The sequence below is a fragment of the Alligator sinensis genome, unplaced genomic scaffold (genome assembly GCF_000455745.1).
Source record: "Alligator sinensis unplaced genomic scaffold, ASM45574v1 scaffold67_1, whole genome shotgun sequence".
Taxonomy (NCBI): Eukaryota; Metazoa; Chordata; order Crocodylia; family Alligatoridae; genus Alligator; species Alligator sinensis.
Genome location: NW_005842111.1, coordinates 572,936 through 586,339, shown reverse-complemented (window position 1 = coordinate 586,339; position 13,404 = coordinate 572,936). Strand labels below are relative to the sequence as shown.

Below are 13,404 nucleotides of genomic sequence, written 5' to 3'. Positions count from 1 at the left end.
AAAACCCGACCCCCCCCCCCCCCCCCCCATGCACACACTTGCATGCTAAGAGAGAGAATACCCTTGGTTTTGTCACTCGCACTGCTGGGCATCTCCTACTCACTACATGGACTTTTGACAGAACTGTCCTCTCTCTGGCCAGACTAGCCTTCCCCCCCCCCCCCCCCCCCTCCTACATTGTACAGGATGGGGTTCTCCTTTACTGTTATCTCCAGCCTCTGGCACTGGACACTGGTCACTCTCGGGAATGGCCTACAGGATATGCTAGGCTATATGGTAAAGGGGCTGCTATGAGTAGGGGAAGAGCCTGGCTGGGTTTGGGAGGGTGGGGCAGACAGTAAGCTCATAAAAATGCATTGTTAGGATATCAGGCATTGCACTAGAGAGACGGTGACCTCATACAGGGATGAGATCAACCTGCAGGGCAAGTTCCAGAACCCCAGGCCAGAGACTCAGACCCAAACAGACCTTCATGGTGAGAGGTCACTCTGGATGAAGCTGATACAGGTGAGGGACAATCTGATTCCTATTTCTGGTCTGAGGGCCTCCTCTCTTATCTCTCCACCCCTTCTGCCCCACAGGTGCCACCCCCCAGAAACTCTGAAGTTTGGGACAAGTGGTGGAGTTGTGCTGCTCTCTCTGCCTGGTCCCCAACACTTCCTTGTGATTTAATGATTTCAGGGTTGTGGTCCTTCTCGGTCACTAGTTTAGGCCCAGGTCACAGGGCCCTAGCATACAACAGCATGTTGTAGTAACTTTGTAAAATTCAGTTGTGAGCTCAGCCAGTTCAGGCTCCCTGGAATGTTTGAGCTCAGTACAAAATACACAGTTGTACCCTTTTGATGGATGGGAAGCTTTGATTTCCCCATATTCTCCTGCAGCTCTGTCACTCCAGCTGTCTGTCACTCTGACTTGGGTGCTGCTGCACTGAAAACAAAGGGGTTGCTCCAAGTCTTAGCCACTGAGGATCAAGCACGGACTGCTGCAGACCCAACAAGAGCTCCCCCCGCCACTCCTCTGTCCTACATGGGGTCCTTTCCTCTCCTGCCACTTCCCTATTCCTACATCTGTTTCTGCAGAGCAGCTGAGCTGTGCCTGAAGGGATCTGGGAAGAAGCAGTAAAAGACTGGGATTCTCCTCAGGTTCCTTCCAGGGAGCACTCGGGTGGGTGGTCAGGAAAGAGAAGTATGGGGCAGGAAGAGGAGGGGCTTGGGGAAGTCAAGCATGGGGCAAGGGACTCTGTCTCTCTCTGCCTGGCAAAGGCAATTCAAATGAGGAGCAGGGGGATATGGGGGGGGGGGACTTTTGGGGATGTCTCTTATTGGACTAAGTGTAAAATTGGGGTCCATGTTAGACAAGGACACAAAAGAAGGGCACTGTTGTTCCCATAAACTTATCCAACTAAGCAAAAAGACTGACTGGGAAAAAAACATGACTGAAAAAATAGAAACTGAAGTGGGGAATTCTTCCCCATCTATATGATTGGTCCAAGAAAAAATGTCCCTAAAATCACCTTGATCCTTGCATATTGCCCAGACCATCATGGCTACAACACTACTCCAACCCTACTGGGAGGAAGAATATGGCTTTTTTTCAAATGAGATGGATATAGCCAATCATGGGGCAGAGCATTTCATGCTAGGAGACTATGGCCAGGTGGTTGCTTAGTGGCGGGTGATTGTGATCCAATTACATTCCATACTGCCAAAGAGGAGAGATTAAACCTGTAATTATATAGCCATGAGATCATATCACATGATCATTGTTTCTAATCATTTAATTCCCCCAAGTTGAAGGTAATATAGAATACAACTGATGGGAGGAAATCTTTACAAAAAAAAATACAGATGGAAGTGGAGAATCCTAGGGGAATAGTTCACCATCTGGCTAGAGAGCCATGACTCAACATTCAAGAAAAAGAAATATTTGTCTCTAAGCCCCTCTGCATTCAGAAAGAAAGGGAAGCCAGCAAATAATGACAAAGTAGTAGTACATGGCAAAGAGAAAAGTGGGCAATAAATGGTGCTTGGTAGAAATTAAGAGGAGTGAGTTCTGCCATCTGAGTTGCCTCAGGAACTAACAGAAAAAATGTCTTGTCCACCGAGAGAGAGAGAGAGAGAGAGAGAAGAAGCTCACAGAAATTTGTTGATGGAAGAAGAGTGGGGAGACTTATGAATATTCAGACCTATCCCAGGATCTGGACAGGGGTGCACTCTAGTGACCCAAGGACCCTGTGCCCATTCTTTCTCTCCAAGAAGCCTGACCTCTACTTTTGCCTCCCCTCCAACTTGGCTTTGTCCCAGTCCCATTTTTCCTCATTCTTGCTCCTTGCCAAGCATCCACGCACTCATTTGGATATCTAACACCCCACTGCAAGGCCTTACTATAAAATGCATGGAGACAGTGACTTAGACAATCTCATAGAAAAGAGATGGAGCATGGTTTCCCTTATTTGTCACACACGTGTGTACACAAACCAGGTGAACTAATAGGCATCAGGTAGAAACCTGGAGGAGTATTTTTATTTTTTCCAGAATCTCAGGTTTTTGATGGTACTTAACCCTGTGCTTTCTATTTGTGATGCTGCTGTATATACACACGATTATTTAATTGCCTTATATCATGACTTCAGTCCAACTGAGGGCATTGAGCAGCTGTGTGTCAAATCTGTTACGGTCTGCAAGAAAATTCAGAAGAAATAATTGTTTATAAATCTTTCAGTTTTTAGGGAATCTGATAACTCAGTAGTATACTTTTTTTTTTCTTTTCTTTGGTGGTCTTCTTTATATAGAAGATTAGCTGATATATGCCACTGATAACTTTGTCCAAAAACATAAATTATGCACAACGATAGGGTGATACAGAAGTACATTTGTGAAAGGTCCCTGAGATATGAACAATACCTCTTCTCTTAAACTATTATAGTAATTTTTAGTATGAGAGAGAAACTACTAGTTATTAAAACACCAAACAACTATAGCAATGCTTCATTGAATCATTTTATTGCATCAGCTTACTGCTACATCAGGGGAATGCATCAAGGGCTCAGCAAACAATTGTATTCCAGGGCACCCTTGGGGAAAACTTATGAAATCTATGAAGTCAGGGCATGGGGATATGTCAGAAGTGGAATCTAATGATGTCAAAAGTGAAAGACAAAGTGCACCCTGCCATGACATGTACTGTTGTGTAGGCATGATCAAATGGCATCATGCCACACAATCTTACACATTCTTTTTGGAAATCAGTGAGCAGGATATAATGCTAGAAGATAGTCTATTTTTAACTCCCAGGCTAGGGGCAGACATTCAAAAAGCCTAAGCCTGAATTAACTCAATCTTTGAAGGTTAGTCTAGCCTGGCTAGGCTAAATCAGTTCCTAATCATACAGACATCCCAGACTTATAAGCACATACCTGCAGTGGCTCAGGCTAGAAACTGCGGAGGGGCACTAGAGCAGCCCTACCTTTCCTTCCACAGGGCTGAGCTGAGTGGGGTGTGGCCAGGTATGGGCAGGATTAGGGAGGGGTTCCCCCCCCACTCCTTGAGAACAGAGCATTTATCAGCTCTGTTATCAGCATTTATCACCCCATCAGAAAACAAACAACCTCTCTCATTAGTTCAAGCTCTTCTTAAACAAAGAAGGAATGGAGGGACATTACCAGCTGAGCTGTTGGTTAGCTCCAAAAACCCCTAAGCAGACACTGATGTCTGCCACAGCATGGACCATATCCACCATGTGGTCTGCTGTCTAATGCTGCGCGTCTGTGTAAGGCAGAGGGGAGGGGGGATCCCTGCTTAGCAGAGAGTGGTGAGGGAAGGGCGAGAGCAGGAGGAAACCAAGCAAGTCTCTGCTGGAGCTGCAGCCAGGAAGCAGAGGGGAGGGGGCAGCCCAGCTGTGGAGCAGAGAGCTCTGCCCAGTCCAGAGAGCATGCTGGGATGCTGGGGGACTCTGATTTAACTTAAACCAGCAAGGGGTCTGGGACAGACATTGCATAAACTGGTTTGACCCAGATCAGTTAAGTCTGATACTACATTCAACCAGGTTTATCTCAAACCAGTTTCATCCATTTTCAAACTGGTTTATGTGCACTGAACATCTGTTTTTGTTACAGATTTAAACCAGTTTCTGATCATTTTAACCAGTTTATGTGTAATGTCTATCCCTAGCCCAAGGGAAACAACAGAGTGACCATAGAAGGCACCACAGCCCGGTGACCACAGATCAGTAGCTAGAAGAACTGGGTCAAAGCTACTATGTGTAAAATGGGGGGGAAACTCTTTACTTCCTACACTAGGGGCTAGGCTGTTAATTAGCAAAAGCCTGCACAATCCTTGAAAAACAAAAGTTTCATGGCAGACAGAGTGTTTAAATGCCTCATCCTGAGAGAGAGCAGGGAGCAGCACTGCCAAGGGAGAACACAGCTTTTGAGTTTTGGTGAGAGATGGAGAAAATGGCTGCAAAGTAATTGATTATTTTCCATAAGGAGAAGTAAGCTAGTTGATAAGTGTTTTCTTGGGCAGGGTTGGGGGGGAGCAAGTTAGAGACAGTCCCAATGTCAAGCCTAACATGAAGTAAGATTTCCTGTCATTTTCCACTCGGCATATTGCAGAGTCCCTGGACACGGGGTCCATTCTACACAGTGTGTCCAAAGGCATATCAGATTCCTTGCCCCCCTGATACTTGTAATAGGGTAAACTGGCAAAATTAGGTCATCTCTAGGCTCATGTGGGGGAATCCTGGCCCTCCTGAAATCAGTGACAAACCTCCTCTGGGCTTCAAGAAGGTCATAATTTTTTTCCATGTTCTTCATACTGCATGTCAGCCCTTCAGAAACCGACTGAGGGAGAAGCAATGCTTATCCTAGTTTGTCCTTCACTGACCTTTCCTGAATTGGCTGTTTCTTTATTTCCTATATTTATTCTCTTATATTTATATAACAGATTTATATCCCATCCTATCCAAAAGGCTCTAGTGATGCATGTCACTTTTCAAGAGGGGCTGTTATTGTTTATCCTAAAAATTTGAATTACTGTATACAGCTGTTGCCATGTACAGAAGGAAGAATGAAGGAATTACTTAACACATTTATTGTCCTTTCTTATTTGTTCCTGCTACAGAAAAACAAGACCAAAGAAATGACTGATGAAATTACTAATATAACGACGTGGTTTGTGATGAGATAACAAACATCATATATCCAGCAATAATACAATATGAAGAGAGAAAAATAGCTGAGAGACAAGAGAGATGAGGAGACCAATGCCAAAAAGTTTGCCTTCACAAGCAGAAGGAGAACACCCAGCAGATCACCTGGATGTGTGAAGAGAGGGAGTAGAGGGAAACTAATCCCACTGTTTTCTCAAGTCACCTGGCCTGTCTCCAACAAGAAGCAGGGCACTGTCTCTAGGCAGAGGGTTTTGGGAAGAAAATCTGCCAGAGGCTGAACCAGCAGTGGTATCTCCTCATCAAGTTGACAATATTTCTAGTTTGTGCAAGGGAGCCCTGCTTGAGCATCCCATGCAGGCTGTCAAAGCTGAGAAGTTTCCTCATAGCCAAACTTACTTTAAATAAATACAAATCAACAAGAAAAGATGGCAAACTACAAAATCATCTCTTTAGGGAAGATATTTCTTCTGACTTCAAACATGGTCGAACTAAAACAGGCATGTTTAGAAAATTCTTTTCACAGATCAATGTCCAGGGGAGAGTGCTATTTTCTGAGGAACAAGTTTTAAGGGAAGGGCAAATTCCAAAGCAGCTTCAAGTCCCTGAGCTTGTACAACCCACATCAGGGGGCATCGGGAAGCTGACTTACTGCACAGAAGCTCTGGGGCTCAAACCTTCTACATCCACTCTGGACACACTAGCCAAGCCAAGGGCAATCTGCTCCAGAGTAACTCTATCCCAGATTGGCAGACAGTTTACAAGAAAGCCCTTCTTTCGGAAATATTTTTCTGTGTGATGAAAAGAGGAAGTACCACAAAAGGCAGTGCAGGGAGCTTGCAGCAACCCCCTGCCAACATATGCAATTGAGCCTCAGCCCTTGCAGTCACCGACCAGTATTTATGCTAATGCTTTTTTGAAAGAAATATGTGATGAACTAATGAGCAAATTGGTCCCTTCACAATACTTCCATGTTCAGGACGGCATGTTCCCTGGAAGTGATCCTTCATGTATCAGCACAGATGTAGTTGATTCAGTATTAAACAAGCTTTCCATATTTCGGGCCACAGACCTGCAGCCTTCTGAAGACCAGGGTGTCTCCCCTGCCATTGATGGCCAAAATTACTCACTCTAGTTTATCTGACCTTCTGCAAGAAAGTGCTTCCAAAGTTTCAGTTTATTCAGACATGAAAAGCAACAAGAATGTTTTAGCAGAGAGCTTAGGTGTTTGGATAAGGAGAGAAATTACTGATTACCAATAGGAAGAACCTGTAGCAAAAGCACCCTCTTTAGCTCTGTATAAACCTCTAGAACCTGGGGTAATTGAAGAGAAGCTTTTAGAAAATGCTACCAAAAGCAACAACCAATGCCAAAGTCCCACACCATCTACTCTGGGGGTATGCCACAAATTTTTGGAAGATATAATCAGCGGACTTTTATCTAACGTTCTCCCTACCACAGCCAGCACATCTTCCTCTACAGAAAATAAAATGGAACTTGCAGATTTTGACTTGACTCTCATGATGGTCATCAGTAAAGTTATGGCAAAAATCTCTGAAGATGAGAACCTTCTAGCCAGCATATTGAACATCTGCATTCCGGGGAGGATGATATGATTCAAACAATTGCTGAGTCAGTCTATAACAAGGTTTTGACACAGGTTTCAGTCTAAATTCAACATGCAGCTGTATTTAAGACGTGGGTGCATGATTATTTCTGAAGCTCTTTATGACTTGGTCTTCCAAGAGATTTCTGGGAATCCATCACAGAGCCCTCTTTCTGGAGAATTACCACTTCACCACTATGCTGAAGCTGACTATATTGTTGAAAATACACTAAGAGATGTAACTGAGCCTTCAGATTACCCAAAAAGTTTATCATCAGATCTTGGTAAAATAGTTCCTCTTATCATGAAAACAAGCAGCAAATCTTTTGTCAACATTTTCTTCCCTCTTTCCCATTGCAGATTTGGATGCAGAAAAGACTTTATTACTGAACAGTGCAACTAGAAAAATACTACATGCTTTCCAAGTACTCCTGTCAAAACACTAGATGAGCGTGAACAGACATCAGTGAAAGAGAATCTTTACACACTGAAGACAGCTGGGCTATGGGATACTTGTTCCATTCAGCTTGCACAAGCACTGTAAAATATTCTGATTCTGACATTTTGTTTGCAGAGACCTAACAAATAGGAAAGATATTTTAGCTCATAGGATAGCAGCTTCAGTAGCAAAAGAAGTTGCCAAACCTAAATTTCAAGCCATTTCAGAGGAGGAGATGTTGCCTACTTCATCTTCAACAACAGAAGGTGTTAGAATTGTTGAAAAACTCCCTACTGATCTTGACATGATAAAGAACAGAACAGGAAGAAGCAGTTAATTGAGTTGTTCTTTCTATTTTCAGGAATATTTTACAAAAATCTGGATCTGAGCAAGACCTTTATGATGATGTAACAGGTTTCAATGCACTTTTTCATTAAGTGGTTACTGTAATAATTGAGGATTCTGATTCTGATCTCTGATTTCTCCCTTCTACAGGCTATTAGTGACAGTCCACCAACACTGAGCCAGAGCGTGATGAACCCAGACAATTGCTGACGAAGTTCTTTCCCAAGTGTCTGTTAGTGCAGAGCCCAAAGCGGAGTTCTGAGGAGGCAATCCCAGGTTCAAGTGCAAACGAGACCCCAACAGAGACAGAGGAGCTGCCTGTGAAAATAATCCCTTGTGTTAGAATCAAACATGTACCCATTCCTTCAGACTTGGTGTCTGATCATTTACAAGACATTCCCATAAAAACAGAACCTCTTGAGAAAGTACAAGAAGCATTCATTGCTCAAACTGGGGATGGCCTAAGAGACCTAAGAGCATCGCTGGCTGAAAAGTGTCTTGAAGATGAACATTCAAGGTCTGAGGCACAGAGAAAAGAAGACCGTCATTTCTCTCTGGGTAGCACGGGATAACCAGCTGTAAGGCCAGGGGAGGTAAATGGAAAGAATAAGGCAGGAACAATCCTGTTTTCTGAATGCCATTTTGCTTCTAACTAGATATTTTGTTAAGATGTTCATGTGGCATTGAAAGCCCATCTACTATGAATGCCGAAGGCTCTTATGAAGGTGGTGGAGCATCTCCTAGAGAGCTTGCGGTGGGCCATCAATGTGGAGGAAACTTGCTAGCTGGGGTTCTGGATTAGTGGTCAGTTTATTTACCAATCTTGAATCTACTATCTTTCCAATAAATCTGTCTGAGGATAAGAAGAGGGCTGGAATCCCTTGGGTTAAGTCTATGGACAAGATGGCTACAGCTCTCTGCTTTGCTTACTGGTGGCAGAGGCTGGTTCAAAGGTAGCTGTTCTTCAAGCCAAAGGGGCCATTTGATCACTAGGAAGAGAAGACTACATATGGCAGTATGAGGGGCTTTGCCTCCTCTGAAAGGTTTGGGTCAAAGGTCAAAACTAGAGACTGATAAATATGGGGGCTGTGGTATGGGTGTCCAGGGTGATGAGGATGGTTTCAGGAGCTAGTTCTCCATAGAGCTGCAACTGTTATCCACAAGAAATTATTTTGCAGGGCCGAATTTCTAAGTTTTGGATGACTCAGACAATGGTTCCAAGATCCTACTGCTGAGTCCTGCTGCCTAAAATAAGGATATTCAGACATGGAGTGTAAACCAGGCAATGAGTGCAGATAACCCAGATGTGAAGACAGTGACAGGTAACCTAGACCCAGTTTATTTAGCAACCCATGGGATTGAGTAGTTTGGTCTCATCACAACATCAGAGTTTCTATTTAGAAGGTGGGAACTGACCAGTTTGTGACACAGACAGGTTCATGTGTGGATTGATTTAAAAATAAATAAATAAATAAAATAAAAACTTCATTTGTGACCTTGCTAGAGCCCTGATCCAGGAAAAGACTTAAATACAGGAATTCGACCAAAGTTAATAGAAATGCGTACAGGCTTCATGATGCAATGTTTGGGCCTAGGACAAAGAATCTTGGTATTTGCATAACTTGAAGCCTGAGTTAGTGACTAATTGGAATTAATGGCACCTGCTTTAAAAAGTGCATTTAAATACCTTCCTGAACTGGGGCCTAGAAGAAATGTTTGGTCTTATTAGTTGACACACACAGTGGCTCCTTAGTGTTTGTTTCTGATATGTTTTCAAACAAAAAGTTGAAATGCGATAGATGGACAAAGCGGTTTTCCTTTACAAAAACTTTGCACAGTCCTGATTTTTCTGGGTGCTCAGCTGAAGTTCATAGGATGTATCTGAATGCAAATCTAAAAGGGGCTTGGTTTAGTTCACTCTCATTACTGACCTGTAGGAAAAGCTGGTTTAGAAAGGATTCTGAGGGGGTGTCCTCTTCAAAAACTTTCTCTTTGGACCTCATTTGAGAAGGTGCTGAAGCCTGTGTGGAACATTCTGAAAGCTCTTCAACCCAGGGTAGACCCCCTTGCACAACTGGCAGCCCACTACGCTGAAAATGAGAAGGGAAAGGAGAAGGTGGAAGAAAAGCTTGAAGCAAAGGAACAGTGGGAAGAAGAGCTGCAGCAGATAGAGGAGACCATTCAAGTTGAATCCTCTCTTTATTTGGGGTGCCCATTGGCTTCATCCATGGACAGTGAGCAATTAAGGTAACTTTTCTGGGAGCTGTGATGGAGTGGAATCATCTGGGGTCTCTGGACAAAGCTGTCCCTATGTTACACTAGGTTCAGCATGAAGGTGCTCAGGCACTGTCCAACTCTCTGCTTGCTTGTAGCCAGACCTTTTCACTGTTGCAACACAGTGGGACCAGACTGTGCCAGTGAATCTGAGCTGCCATACAATTTATTAATTTACTTTGCTAACATGGTACATGCTTCCTTCCCATTCCCAGATCAATCTACACAACCACAACTGATGGGAGGACATGTTCAGCAGAGGGGCATTAGAGCAAGGGCATCTCTGTCAGCTACTCCTGCTGTACATCCAGAATCCACTAGGATAAAATTCTCAAACTGGGCGCCACAGCACTGTGGAGTGTCTTGAGAGCCTTTCAGGGGTGCCACAGGGTACCACACAACGTTAGCACTTGTAGGAGTACAAACATGATTCACAAAATAAACCCAGAGATTTCCAATAGAAATTCAGAGTGGTTAAAACCACGCTGCCCTATTGCAGCCCTTCAAAGTTCTTTGCAACAGAAGAATTGCTCTAATATTTTTCTGTACTCAAACAAGTGAAGACTAAGAGCTTGCATTTTCCAAGAGGTGCCTTGAGCCTAACAAGGTTGAGAACCACTGCACTAGGGAAACAGTGCATAAAGTCTGCCCCAAGCTGGAGAACCAGGCCCCACATATACAATCCTGCCTTGCTGCTGGGCTGCAGACAAAGGATCTCGATGCTTTCTCCCTCCATAAGGCTTTGGAGGACCTGAGGGCAGGCTTTGTCCAAAAGTCCAAGTTTTAAAGACCTGTGAGGCTGGGGGCCTGGTCATGCCCCCTCCAATATTTTCAATGGCTTCCAGCTGTTTAGTTTGAAGCAGTGAATGTTTCCAGCTGTCAAAAGGGGAGACTTCCTAGGTGCATCTCTCCCAGCACACAAGGGCATCACTAGCAGTGTTGTCATTGGAGCAGTACTGGGCTCAACATGCAGGCCACAGCAGGTCACACCTTTGATTTCTCAGCTTCTGTTTGTGATACAACTATGACAGAGAGCAAGTCTGAGGACTGTCTTCCCCTGCTTACCAACAGGGCAATAATTGGTGCGCCCACTTGCCCAAGAAGCAGCAGACATGGGTCCTAGGTCCTGCTTACCCAGAAACAGTTTGAACCTGCATCATCTTTTTCCAACACAGTGCTCTAACCACTTGGTCATAAGTTAGACTTTGCCTAGAGCTATCTCCATCTCCTCCTCAAGCTTGTCCCCTTGACAGCTAAAACAAGGAGGTTTGGGTGGAATTCGGAGCACACACCAGCTGCTGAAACTTCCTCAGGTTCCTAAAGCTTGCTTTAAAAAATGGTTTTTCCAACTATTTGTGTTGGTCTAATAAAAGTTAACATATTCACTCAAAGAACCTTGTCTGCCTATGTTCTTAGACCAACATGGCTACAACCTACCCCCCTGTAACTGGACAGATTTCATAGACATTAGGGCTGGAAGGGACCTTGTGAGATCATTGGGTCTGGCCCTCTGCCCAAGGGAGAGGAAGTCACCTGTGGTCAGATCACTCCAGCAAGATAAGCATCCAAGCATTTCTCAAAGGTATCCAGAGTAGGTTCCTGCACCATTTCTAGGGGGAGTCTATTCCAGACTCCAGAGACTCAGACAGTAAATAAGTATTTCCGTATGTCCAATCTAAAATGGTCTTCCAGCAGTTTGTGACCGTTAGACCTTGTCTTCCCTTGGGGTGCCCTGGTGAACAGACATTGTCCCAGGTCCTGATGTACACCCCTTGTGTACTTATAGGCTGCCACCAAGTCACCCCTGAGCCTTTGCTTCTCCAGGCTGAAGAGTCCCATCCCTCTTAGCCTCTCCTAAGGCCTGTTCTCTTAGCCTCTAATTATGTGCATGGCTTTCCTCTGGAATCTCTCAAGCTTCTCCATATCCTTTATGAAGTGAGGAGATTCATTCCAGGAATACAATGCACACTATTTTCTTGTTATGCAACAGGTTATTAACTACAGAAACAATTTACCCAGGGGTATGATTAATTGTCCCTCACCTGAAGTCCTGAAATGAAGTCTGGGTCTTTGTAAAAGGCATCATCTGAAATTATTTGGCTTGATGCTGATAGTACTTGCTGAAGCTCTGTAGCCAGTTTCAGTGGGGATCACACTAGGTGATCTGGTCTCTCTCTGCCCTTCAAATCTATAAAGATTTTGTACATTTGAGGCTTTTGTGCCTCCTCTCTCCTTTCCATCCTTTGGATTGCCCTTCTCTGTACTTTCTCTAGCTCTTCTGTCATCTTCTTACATGCTGGGGACTAGAACTGCTCTCCTGTCCCTCATTCTAGATGAGACATTTTTCCTGGTATCCATACCTCTTTGCAACAGTGTCCATGCTGTTAACCCCTAGCTACTTTGCTCATTCCTAGAGATTCTTGGGTGAATTGCTTTCCAGATGCCCAGTAGTATAGATGAAGGATACCTGTTCTGTGTCTTTCCTCTGCTCAGGTTGGCTGGTTCATGGACTCGGGCGTCACCTGGTCATTCATGGCACTACCAGGAATCCTGGCTGGGAGAACAGCCCCAGTTCCCACCACCCCTAATTCTGCAGCTGTGTAATCCTGAGGATCATAGATCAAACACAACCCTGCCTGACTATTTTTTTTTCATTCTTTCCATGGAACAGTTGGAAACACTGTCTGAAGATGCTGGAAAGAAAGATCTTCCCATACCAGAAGAAATGGGGGTTGATACAGGTATGTATGGGGAACTGACACTAGCTAAGTTAGGCGATGTACTCAAGGTCACTCAGGAAGCCTGTAACTAATCTAGGAAGTGACTGTAGGCCTACTGAATCTACATTCATTGACTTACCCAGAGACCATCATTGCTGCTCTACCTACCATCTCACATGCAGCACAGCAGGAAAGAGATGGTTAGTTCCTGATTTCAAGCATGAAATGCTGCACAGCTTGGCCACAGCAGAGGATAGAGACCAGCTGGTTATCAGTGCCCCACCCTAACACATATCTTCATAGCACACATGGCTTATTCACCCTGCTTGTAGACTCCATTTTGTCTAAGTGCAATAGCTGAGTGATTACAAGCTTGGACTGGAAATCCAAAGGTGTTTCCCTATACAAAATCAAATGCTGTCCACAAGAGAGGCTTGTTTCTTAAGGAAGGACATTTTCTAAATGTCCTTTGGAGAGCCTTGCCTTATTCTTCTATATTAAGTGACTGCTCTCTTTTTCTCCACAGCAGCTGCTGGCAGAGTTCCAGAAAAATGGTCTTTCTTTTTTAAGAAGATACTGAATGCTCTGTCCAGAGCGCACTCTCTTCTTTTAAATTGCCTACTGCACCACAGAAAATGTCAGAAAGTTGCACCAGAGATTATACCTACATGTTAAATTGTTTTAGGAAAAATATAAATAGAGTTAGAAAAAAATGTGGTCTGGTGGAGACTGCTAATTGTACTTTGTGATCACTTGCAACTTGATTCTCATGTAGTTAAACTCAAGTAAGAGGGCAGACAGAAAAGGCAAACAGGAGGCCTACTTCACGGGGAGTAGGGAGGCTCCTTTTAAGA

The 13,404-nt window shown here is 44.1% G+C and overlaps 2 pseudogenes; both read left to right on the top strand.

The window, feature by feature from the left end:
- Positions 1-5,813, top strand: part of LOC112550440 — a 10,027-nt pseudogene extending 4,214 nt beyond the window's left edge.
- A 1,059-nt stretch (positions 5,814-6,872) lies between these two features.
- LOC102388519 lies at positions 6,873-13,200 on the top strand (annotated as a pseudogene).
- The last annotated feature ends 204 nt before the right edge of the window (positions 13,201-13,404 follow it).